Source organism: Elephas maximus, chromosome 22 (genome assembly GCF_024166365.1).
Source record: "Elephas maximus indicus isolate mEleMax1 chromosome 22, mEleMax1 primary haplotype, whole genome shotgun sequence".
Taxonomy (NCBI): Eukaryota; Metazoa; Chordata; class Mammalia; order Proboscidea; family Elephantidae; genus Elephas; species Elephas maximus.
The window spans coordinates 76856248-76868252 of record NC_064840.1 but is presented as its reverse complement, the minus strand read 5'-3'; the positions used below and the strand labels follow the sequence as shown (position 1 = coordinate 76868252).

Sequence of the window (12005 nt, the reverse complement as noted above, 5' to 3'; positions counted from 1 at the left end):
CATGAGATAGAAAGTTCTAGCTGAACAGGACGGAAGGTGCGTCAGAATTGTATGCAGCTGAGAGCAGGTGCAGTAAAAGTCCTCTGGTAAAACCCAAGAGTGAAGTCATCAAAAGACATCTTAAGGACAGTGATCCTTAAACCAAACCAAACCTGTTGCTGTCAAGCTGGTTATGACTCAGAGTGACTCTGTAGGACAGAGCTGAACCACCCCACAGGATTTCCAGGAAGGGGCTGGTGGATTCCAACTGCCACCCTTCTGGTTAGCAGCCAAGCTCTTAGCCACTGTGCCACCAGGGCTCCAGTGATACCTACTGTCCTGTTTGAAATTATTTGTATTGTTGCTACTTTGCAGCTTTCCCTAAATCTTGAACAAAGTCTAGCAAGCCTAGAAGTCCTCCCTACACACCAAAAAAGTGGGTTTTTGCTTGTGTATGTAAAAATCAAGGAATGGGGTCAATTTCAATCCTGAGTGGGACAGAAACAGCAATGGTGAAAGCAGAGATGCAGAAGCAGAGACAATCACGGGGAAAGGCGATTTCTCCACAGTCTTTGGAGGACCTTAAATTTCCACTGGGTGTGAAATTATGCAGGGTCACAGAGGGGCTGGGAAGGAAGGAGGAGAGGCTAAGATAATTTTATCTGAAGAAGCAGGGAAAGCCATTAGACACCTGGGTTACAGCAGGTCTCTCATTTTATAAACAATAACACTAACATTCAAAGGAGTTAAATTTTGTCATGGTCATTCAGCTAAAAAACGGCAACAAAAGGTTACAAATCCAAGTTGCTTTGATTCTAAAATCCTAACTCATGCCATTCACTACAGGGTAACATTAAAAGGATTATCAGCCATAACCAGGTAGGATTTACCCCAGGGATGTTTTAATGCTACAATACCTATTAGAACAATATGTTACGTTAGAAGATTAGATAGCAGGTTAAGTTTCATCTCAAAATAAAAAGTAATATGATAAAATTCAGCACTTATTTTCGGTTTGAAAATCTGAACTTCCTTAGTTATATTTACACTCTTACATTTTTAATGAGCATATTACTTCAATATACATTTTCTAAAGAACTGAAAAGTATATTTTAAACCAATAGCCAATATGAGTCCTAAAACAAAACATGAAGAATATCCCTATTAAAATAAAGACCAAAATAAGGATGCCACTTATCAGCCATTTAGCATTGTTTTGAAAGTTCTACAAAACAGAGAAGATATAAAACTCATATACTTAAAGTGTATACGTTAAAAAATCTGGAGCACTTCAAAATATCGCCAATAATCACTTAGAAATACAACGGGGGAAAAGGTGGTGCTGCTTATTAAGAGTAATGAAAATATAAAATACCTAAGAATAACATAACAAGCATTTCGCCCTGTGTTAAGAAGCACTATTAAATATTAAACTCTATATAACGATATGAAAGAAAATTTGAATAAGCAGACATACCATCTTCCCTAATGGGATGACTAAATATTAAAACTCATGAATTTTTCTAAATGTACAGGCTTAATTCCAATAAAAATCCCACTGAGATTTTTAGAACTCGACAAAAAAATTCTAAAATTCATCTGAATGAACAAGTAAAAAAAAATTATTATAATATCTGAAGAATAAAAGCAAAAGTAGCAATACAGGTAGGACTAAAAAGTAGTCCAAGATACCCAACCACTCTGAATGTCTATTAGTACAAGCCCCCAAAGGAAAATTCCGTAACGTAATTGGTATCATAAGCTGTATACCGTGGACTGCCAGAAGAACAAACAAGTCTATCTTGGAAGAAGTACAGCCAGAATGTTCCTTGGAAGCGAGGATGGCGAGACTTCAGCTCACCTATTTTGTATGTTACCAGGAGGGACCAATCCCTGGAGAAGGACACTGTACTTGGTAGAGCATCAGTGAAAAAGAATACCCTCAACAAGATGGACAGACACAGGGGCTGCGACAACAGATTCAAGCTTAGCAACAACGGTGAGGATGGCACAGGATCTGGCAGTTTTTTGTTCTGTGGTACACAGGGTCACTGTAAGTCAGAACTGACTCAACAGCACCTAACAACAAATTGTACACTTGAAAAATGTTGAATTGGCAAATGTTGTGTTTAAAACAATAAAAAATCCTCAAAATATATTCAATGAAAAAAATTAATCACGACTAACATTTATTTTGCTTGCCACGTTAAATATTTGATCTGTGCTGTATCATTTAGTCCTCACAATTCCTCGAGGCAGGATTATTCAGTTGCTGGGTAATTGCTGGCAATTTTGAAAAAGACAGATGTAGAACAACAACAGCCTTTCTTAATTCATCATGTCAATAACCAAAAAAAAAAAACCAAACCCGTTGCCATCGAGTCGATTTCGACTCATGTCACTAACAGAATACAAAAGATGCCGTGAGTGACTTTTTTCACAAGTCTCCCAAGAATAGTCCATCCGCGCTACCAATCCAGACAGTTTGTTCATAGTATGTGATGAGTGCCACAGGGCACTGTAACTCATTCCCAACTGAGAAAAACTGCCTTACACTGTAACACCAAGACAACAAGTAGATTAAAAGTAGATAAAGAAAATCAAACAAACAGAATATACTTCAAGGACAGGGAACTTACTAAATTTAGAAGCCAAACAAATAAAAACTAAGTTCATCAGATTTCATTACATAAGTTACCCTCATTATGCTAATACGTAAAAAGCAAACTGGGAAAATATGTGAATGAAATATAAAGCATATGGTTAATATCTTCATAAAAAAAATTTTTTTTAATTTAAACCCCCAGAAAAATAAGCATAATGGCAATTTACAAAAGAATAAATTAGTAAACGTAAAATTATAAAAATGTGAGTAATAAAGTCCAACTGCAAATTAAAGGCTATTAAATTTGTTACATCTCATGTAAGTCACTTATTAGCTAATCCTGATGACAGTAAAGGGAAGCCGGAACTCATCCACTGTGGTGAGAATGCTAACTGGCCTACCCCTCCCAGAAAGCGTGTGGACAATACTGTATCAAGAGGTAAAACAGATTTTTTGACCCAGTAATTCTACCTCTTGACATCTGGTCTAAGCAAACAGCCTTAAATATGGGAAAAGCTATAATGAAGGAGGTTGCTTATGGCATAATCACACCAAATTGAAAACTAACTAAATGTCAAACAGGATGTATGCTATTAAGCAAACTGTCCTACTTTTCCTTGGATGTACTAAGCATCCTTCAAAACAAGAGCCCTGGTGGCACAGTAATTAAGTGCTCAGCTGCTAACCAGAAGGGTTGGTGGTTCAAACCCAGCTGCTCTGTGGGAGAAAGATGTGGCCATTCGCTTCTGTAAAGATTACAGCCTTGGGAACCCTACAGGGAGCTCTTTCTCCTACAGGGTTGCTACGAGTCAGAATCGACTCGACGGCAACGGGTGTCCTCCAAAATATAAAATTATGAAGGCTGGACAATATGGCCTTGTGTTTTATTAACATCAAAAAATACTTATAAAACAGGAAAACAATATGAAAAACTGTACACATAATCCAAAAAACATTTTTAATATAAGAACTACAATGTTAGTATGAAAGCAATCCTATAGTAGCAGGAATGTGATTTTTTCCTTTTTCCTCACATACTTTTAGCAATATCTTCACATGATTTTTTATGCCAGAAATTATATAACAATTATTTAAAAATTCAATACGCATAGAAAGGTACGTCCAGTGAGCTGAAATGATCCATTTAAATAAAATACTTTGCAACTACTGTTGTCTAGATGAGTTGACATAACTTGTAATATTACAAAATAAAACCTGTTGCTGTCGAGTCGATTCTGACTCCTGGCAACCTCACGTGTGTCCGAGTGGAACAGCACTCCACAGGGTTTTCCAACGCAGACCTTGTTTTGATGACCTGTTTACAGCAGGCCTTCCAGCCGGTTTCTCTGGTTAGAACCCCTACCGAAAATGTACATTTCTAACAAGTTCCCAGGAAGTTATATGTAAGAATCACCTAGGGATCTTGTCAAAATTTAGATTCTGATTCAGTATATCTAAGTGGAAATGCAAATTCTCAGCAGGGGTTCCAACCAGTACATGCTCGAAGTGCTGATTTACAGGCCAATGACTTTGAAGACAACCAAATTAAGTTTCTAAAATATAAAAACTGTACATTAAAATTAGTTTGGGAAAAACTTGAATCTTCTTTATAAGCTCACTAAGTACAGTTTTAAAAAAAATATTATATTGTATTTTTGGTAAGTACACACAGTAAAACAGGTGCCCATTCGACAATTTCTAAACATGGTTTTCAGCGACACCGGCTAGTACACTCTCCGCATCGTGTCTACGCTCCCATCGTCTCTGCTGCGGCTGCCCCACTCCCCGTGACCCACCGTCTCTGCTGCGGCTGCCCCACTCCCGCGACTCATCGTCTCTGCTGCGGCTGCCCCACTCCCCGCAACTCCGGCCTACCGCCCTCAGCCCTCTCCTCTGTGCTTCACAGTGCCTGCTGTCCCTCGGGTCTCAGAGAGGACTTTCCCAAAAAGCACAGTACTCAAGGGTGACATTCTTCACTTGCTGAGCAACTTATTTAGTTAAAAAGTGACTTCAGAGGACAGTCTTGGTTTTAAGTTTAAAGAGTATCTCAGGGCAAGAGTCTTGGTTGGGGATTTCCCCCGTTTCAATGAGTCCAATAAGTCCGGGTTCTTTGAGAATTTGAACTCCTGTTCCACATTTTTCTCCCTTTCTATCAGGATTCATCTACTGTACCCTGATCAGTTACAAATTAAAACTTTATCTATTAAGTTTATAAAATAAACAATTTTGTCCACTGTTATACTGCGACTGTCAAACAATGAGACAGACTATTTTATAACCTAATAATGATACCAAATGTGTTTAAAAGGCACGCTAATACAGAAGTGGAATTATCTGTAGAAAGCTAAAGCAATATATACATGTGGACCAACAGTCAGTGGATTTCTCTAAGAGAGTAAATATCTTTCCACAAAGTAGGAAAATTTAATGGCAAGTCACTTCTTTCTCAAACCCACTTCTCTACCAATTAAAAAATACAGGATCTCTGTGCTCCCAACTTTTTCTCTGTACACGTTAATATAAACTATTCCTAGAACTACAGTAACTTTCAATCATCAAAACCGGGAACTGCAGAGACGGAGACCAGTCCAGCCAAGACTTCTGTGCAGAATCTACAGCACTTCATGACAGTTACGATGTGGAGGTGAGGGGCGAAGGAGGAGTCTGAAGCTGGATCCTGGGTTTCTAGCTTGAGCAAAGAGGTAGATGCTGATACACTCAAAGTGATTAGAAAAGGAACTGGTTTTTGATGTTGAAAGGAGATAATGGTTTCAGTTTTGGAAGGCTGTGTTTGAGGTGCCTGTGGACACTGAACTGAATTTGTCTAGTGGATAAACACCAACCTAGCTCTCTGAAAAAGAATCAGGGCTGGGGGAGCTTGGCAGGTCACCCATTTGTAACAGTACTTAAAGTGGGTTGGGGGTCCAGGGAGAAGATAAAGTGCAAGACAAGAAGACTGAGTGAGGGGCACTGATACTGACAGAGAGGCAGATGAAAAATGACACTGAGAAGGTAAAGAAAGGTAAGAGGGAACAAGGAGTGTGCCAGAAACAAGGGGAAAGTGTATCAAGGAGGGTATGGTAACTGCCAAACGTTACCCTGTCACATAATAAAACGACTGAGAAGTATCCATTGGCTTTAACAAAAAAAAAAAAGAGGTTACTGATGACCTCGGTAAGAACAATTTCAGCAGGATGGAAAACACACTCCTGGGTAGAACAGGAGTGAGTGGAAGGGAAAAAAATAAAGGAAGTCATGCAAGACATAATTTTTTCAAGGAACCAGTCTATGAAAGGAAGCAACCAGAAATGTGTCATAAAGAAAGCTTGTTTAAGATAGAAATATCTTGAGCATGTTTAAAACTGGTTGGGAAAGAGCCATTAGAGGGAAATTCTGAAGATGGAGAAGAGGCATAGCCAACCTATAGTGCGTGGTCTCTGAGAAAGTGGACTAGGTGGGACGCAGGGCACAAGAAAAATGATTCACTTTAGAGAAGCAGAGGAACACCTCTCTCATGCAAACGAGAGGAGGAAAGCATGGAATTGGATGTAGGCTGGCTAGCAGGTTTGGTAGTAGGCAGCCGAGGGAGTTCATAACTGATGTGAAGTAGGAAGGGTGTTCACCACGTTGGCGATGAGATGGCAGTGCCTGAAAGACTAGAGAGGAGGAGGACACAGAGGACAACCGTGGGCAGCACTTAAGAACCCGGGGAGACCAGAGAACATTAACTCATGTCAGTACTTTATACTGCTCAGCAGCCGCGGTACAAACAGTCCGCTGAACTCATCCACGTTGGGATGCTGCCGGGCAGGTTTAACAGAGAGACAAAGAGACGAACAGGTTGAAGCCGCTGGGAAACAAAAGGTAGAAGTGATGGAGGTGGATCATCCCGGACGAGGACAAACGTTAGGATTCTTCTTTAAACTGGCACCTCGATCCATACTAACTGCTATGACCTGCAGAACTGAGATGAAACTACTATTTGTAAGTTTTACTTAGCTATTTTTGACAGCCTTATTGGGTTTCCTTATCTCACAAAGATAAAAAGTACAAAAATACCATGGCAATTTTGTATGCTACTTTCAATGACTGATCTTTTTGGAGAAAATCCTGTTGTAGGATTCTTACTATAAATAAGCATTGTATGTCTACGTAGCACGTCAGAGTAGTAGACACCAAGAGGCCACCTACGACTAAGGTTTATCTTTAAAATAAGAATATAAGACAAAAAAATTCAAAGCGATTAACTGATCAAGCAAAGAAAAAAATGACTTTCCTTAAATTATTATAGTTTAGATATTACTTTTCAACCAACACTAAGTTACACCAAACCTTCTCTGGAAATACTTTTAATTTTCAACTGGCAGATGTCAATTAAGGTTACAGAAATACTCATTATCCAAATAACGTAGCAAGTACACACTTTCTTTTCCTAAGTATTTATTTCGAGTCACAAAATAACAAAAGCTGGTATTTTATGTCTATCTGTTTAAGTTTTCAAAAAGTTGTATTAATTGAGGAACTTCTTTTATAACAACCAAATTCCCAGGACACCATTCTCAAGTCCTCAACACAACGTACAACTGAGTGCTTTTAATGGAAACTGAGCAGAAGAAAACGCTTTAGTGTGGGTTAACCAAAGTTTTATTTTAGGAATTTCTTAATTTCTCCTCTGTAATTGAGACAGTCATGCATCTAAAAATCATATAGGCTCTTTCCCATTTTGTTGTTGTTGTTGTTGTTAGGTGCTGTCAAGTCATTTCTAACTCACAGCAACCCATGTACAACAGAACAAAACACTGCCTGGCTCTGCCTCGTCCTCACAATTGTTGCTGTTTGAGGACATCATTGCAGCCACTGTGTCAATCCATCTCGTTGAGGGCCTTCCTCTTTTTCACTGACCCTCTAACTTTACCAGTCTCTAGGGACTGGTCCCTTCTGATAACACGTCCAAAGTACACGGGGTGAAGTCTCGTCATCCTGGCTTCTAAGGAGCATCCTGGCTGTACTTCTTCCAAGACAAATGTGTTCATTCATCTTTCCCACAACACTTTCGATTTGAAAATTTTATTAATTTTCTAGAAACTTTAGACTCTCCAGATTAACAAACTAAACTCTTTAAGCTATTGGGGGGAGGAGGAAAAATAGATTCTAACAAAACCTAGCATTCCAAGTTGAATCAACAAAAATTTGATGAGACCTACGTATCCCATTAGGTTTATGAAACGGTACAGCTACTTAGGACATTTTCACACCAACAAAATCTTTTTACATATATTCTTAAACAAGCAAGGGAGAACCTTGAGGCCGATAAATCTCCCAATGCACAGAATTCTACTTGGTAAGGCTCCTCCCTCCCTACAATTTACATCTAAAATCTATCATTTCCTTAAACATTATTCACATGTATCTCTTTAGGCAAGTCAGTAAGGCCTGGTTACGTCCACCAACCTCAAATCCCTATCTTCACTGCCACTTCATCCCATGCTCCCAGCCCCTCCTACCATCCCGTTCCTCTGGAGCAGCACGAACAAACTTCCATTCCCAGACATTCCTCCTAGTTCTCTGGCTACAACAAAATCTCAATCCCCCCACCTTGCCACCCCCCAGTACCATTTCCTTATAAATTCTCTCTAAAAGAATATGCTACTCCTCCTCCTTTCCCACCTTCATGAAGAAAGAACACTATCTGCAGACCACTCCTATTTAACTCATGCCTCACCGTTCCATCAAAAACAGCACTCTCCCTATCTGGGGCACCATTTGCTACTATCCTCCCCAGACGGTGTTGTACTTTTCTTGATAACTTAACACCTGGCTTGTGATTCCCCTCTTCACTTCATTCCATGCTTTCATGACTTGTACATTCGTGGTAATTTTACCAAGATTCTGGCTTCAATTTCAATGGCTGTTATCATCTTCTCTAGACCAACAGTATTTTTACTGTGAACAATAATTTGTTCAAGACCCTGAACTTTTGAAACACCTCTTAGGATCATCATTTTTTTTTTTTTGCATTCCACTTCTCTCAGTTCCCCATTTCTGCTAAACCTGCTCTTGGCTCTCCTGAATACTTTCAGTTCCTTAATCACTTCTCTCTCCCTGAGTCCATCAATCCCTTCTATCCTCCCTTACTTCCTCAAACCCAAGCCCAAGTAAGCCATTCCAAAAGTGCTTTGCTTGCATCCACGACACCCTATCCTTTCAACTCCACTCAGAATAACTTTCACTATCTTTTTCTGCTTCTTCTATTCAACTATTAAACTGTGGAAAAAATCATAAAATGAAGTCAAAAGATCCCTCAGTCACGCGTTGGTATTTTTGATTAGTCTCCGCCATGAAGTCTTCAACTACGACACAGACAGTAACATATCTAATACTGTCAAGTTACCTGTTGAAGTAAACGAGCTTTTACAGCACACACTGCTCCTCTTTCCCACTCCACACTTCAAAGCTGTTGCCTGCTTATGATTTAAAAAGAAAAAACTACTTTAGTAAATGGTTTACTTATGCTATGAAGTAAGAAACACAAATACTATATGTATAACCTAAAATATGTTTAAAAAATCAATACAAGAGAAAAAAACCCCAATTTAACAATATTTTACACTCCAGTTACATTAAGCCATGTGGAAAGCAGTGTAATATTCGTAAACATTTAAACCCCCCAAACTTGTAAGATCTCACCAAACAGCAAAATGACATCTTAATATCTTCTTCGAAGTATAATTTAAAGATCCTTTTTTTTTTTTTAATGCCAAAGCTTATTCCTCTCATCGGTCAAGTCATTAACTTCCTGCCTCTCAAGACTATTCAAGGACTTTGTACGCCCGATGATGAAAAAATACTGTTTTTAAAAAAACTAGCCGCTTCCTAATAAAACAACTGGACGAGAACACAAACACAGGGTGACCTTCAGTTCAAAACTTCACTACTGTAATGGTTTCCAGCGGCCTTCACCACGGGTAAGGTGAGGGAAAGAAAGGAGCAGGTGCACCAAGCGCCTTAACACCCACTCGGTAACCAGAGAACCCCAGAAGGCGGAGTCTGGAAAGCGGTTACGGGGCGGCGGCCGCAGGGGCGCCCAGAAAGCCCGCTTCTTCCAGCGCCAAAAAAAGACCGGTCACCCGTGCGACGCCCCACCCGTGCGACACCCCACCCGTGGGACGTCCCACCCGTGTGACAGCCCACAGGGAGCTCCGAGAAGCGAGCGGGCCGCGCAGGAACAGTTCAGAAGGGCCGCCTTCCATCTGCAAAGGCTTTCTGCGAAGTCTCCCGAAGCGTTACTCGGCCCCTCTCCTGGGCCCTAACTGGATACTTAGTGGGGAAAAGAAGCGGGCAGCGCTATTGAAAGTAGAAACCACCCCTCAGACAGGATCAAGGGGCTCTGGTGGCGCAATGCTTTAAGCGCTCGGCTGCGAACCAAAAGGCTGGCGGTTGGAACCTGCGCCTCAGCCCCGCGGAAGAAAGACCTGGCGATCTGCCCCCCTCATGAAGACTACAGCCTAGAAAACCCTACGGGGACCCTGCCTGGAGGCCACCCACCGACAACGGCAGGAGGAGGAATGCCGCCGCCGGCCCCACTTCCTACGAACCCCCGAGACGGCCGAAATCCCGCGGCCCACAGCCAACCCAAAGGCTAAACGCGGCGTTGGCCCTCAGCTGTCCTCCTCCACCCAGGATTCCGGACACCAGAGCCTCCCAGAACCCAGCCGGGGGTGAGCGGAGGGGCGCAGGGCCCGGGGCCGCCAAGGTTCCTCCCGTAAGACCCCGGCCCCGTCCCCCAGCCGCAGGGGTTCCTGGAGACACCACCGACCCCGAGACCCCAGGACGCAGGACGGCCGCTCGTCAGGCTGGAGACAGCGGCGGGGAGGCGCCCGGGGTCCGCCACCGACCCCGAGACCCCGGCCCCGGCCCCGGCCCCCAGCCGCAGGGATTCCTGGAGACGCCACCGACCCCGAGACCCCAGGCCTGGCCCCGACCCCGTCCCCCAGCCGCAGGGATTCTTGGAGACGCCACCGACCCCGAGACCCCGACCCCGACCCCGGCCCCGGCCCCGACCCCGACCCCGGCCCCGGCCCCGACCCCGACCCCGGCCCCGGCCCCCAGCCGCACGGGTTCCCGGAGACCCCAGGACGCAGGCGGCCGCTCGTCAGGCCGGAGACGGGGGCGGGCAGGCGCGCGGGGTCCGCGGCGGCCAGCGCGTCCCGTCCCCGCAGGCGGGCCTGGAGGGTGCGCAGCTCCGCGAGCCAGGAGCGCAGGGAGCAGCGCCGAGGCCAGGCCCGCGGCCCCGGTCCCAGCGCCGGTGCTCGCCCGCCCGGCGCCGCGCCGCCTCGGTTGCCAAGGGCCAGGGACGCGCAGGCATTACCTGGAAGCCAAGGGCCGCGCCGACCAGCGCGGAACAGCCGGCAGCCCCGCGACCGGCCGCGCAGCGTCCTCGCCGAGGCCGCAGCAGGCCAGGTCCACACGCCCCCCGGCTGCCTGGGGCGCAATGGCCGCCTGTTCTAGCCCAGGCGCGCAGCGCCAACCGCCGCGGCCAGCGCCATCTTAGGCTCTCATTGTGGTGGGAGAAGAGGGGCGGGGGCACGGCCGAGGGGCGACGAGCGGGGAGACGTGCGCCGTCTCCTCGGCAACGGCGGCGCGGGGCGAGAGCTCGCCGGGCCGGGACGCGCAGTGCGAGCAGGGCGCGAGCCCGGGGTCACGTGACCCGCCGGGTCTGTGACGTCACCTCGGCTTTCTACCTCGGCGCGCGGCTTGCACAAACCAACTCCCAGAGACTACATATCCCAGAATGCAGCTCGGCTCCGGGACAGCGCCGCCGCTCCGCGAGGGGAAAGACTACACATCCCAGCATGCTGTGCGCCGACCCGCGCCGGCTACGTGAGCGCGAGGCCTGAGCGAAAGTGGAGTGACCGGGCCTGAGGAGGCCTGGCCGCCTGGGAAAGCGCGGGGGCGCGCTGTTTTCCGTGGGGGTGTTAGCACCGGGCGGGGCCCGGAAGGAGGAGAAAAGTCCCCGAAGCTTTTGTTCCCTGACCGCCCACGTCCCTCGCGAAGGGGTGGGAGCAAAAGGAACCGTATAGACAATCCAGTCCAGCCCTTTACACGCGAGAAAATAAACCCGCGAGGCTGGAGCAGTTTGCCCGAGGTCACATAGCTAGTCAGTGCGGGAACCCTGCATATCGTTAATAATTAACATCACCGCGGATTCCAGACCCGTTGCCGTGGAGCCGATGCCCCCTCACAGCGACCCTGTGAGTTGGCGGGTTTCCGAGGAGCACCTGGTGGATTCGAACTGCGGCCGAGCTGTTAAACGCTGCGTCACCAGGGCTCCCACCTTGGATTAACGTCTCCCCGCCACCCCCAGAACCAGATGATTTGAATCTGAATTTAACTTCGGGAAACGTTCTCTAAATCGTGTGCA

The 12005-nt window shown here is 45.2% G+C and overlaps 1 protein-coding gene across 12 annotated transcripts in view; it reads right to left on the bottom strand.

The window, feature by feature from the left end:
- PCM1 (pericentriolar material 1) overlaps positions 1-11041 on the bottom strand; it is a 112154-nt gene extending 101113 nt beyond the window's left edge. For 10 of the 12 annotated variants that reach the window (XM_049866615.1, XM_049866619.1, XM_049866623.1 and 7 more), the window contains exons 1-2: positions 10953-11041; positions 8976-9048 (exon numbers count right to left, since the gene is read on the bottom strand). The gene's annotated coding sequence lies outside the window, so the exon portion shown is untranslated. The remainder of the gene's footprint in view (positions 1-8975; positions 9049-10952) is intronic. The other 2 variants (XM_049866617.1, XM_049866616.1) reach the window with 2 other exon arrangements.
- Positions 11042-12005: the final 964 nt, after the last annotated feature.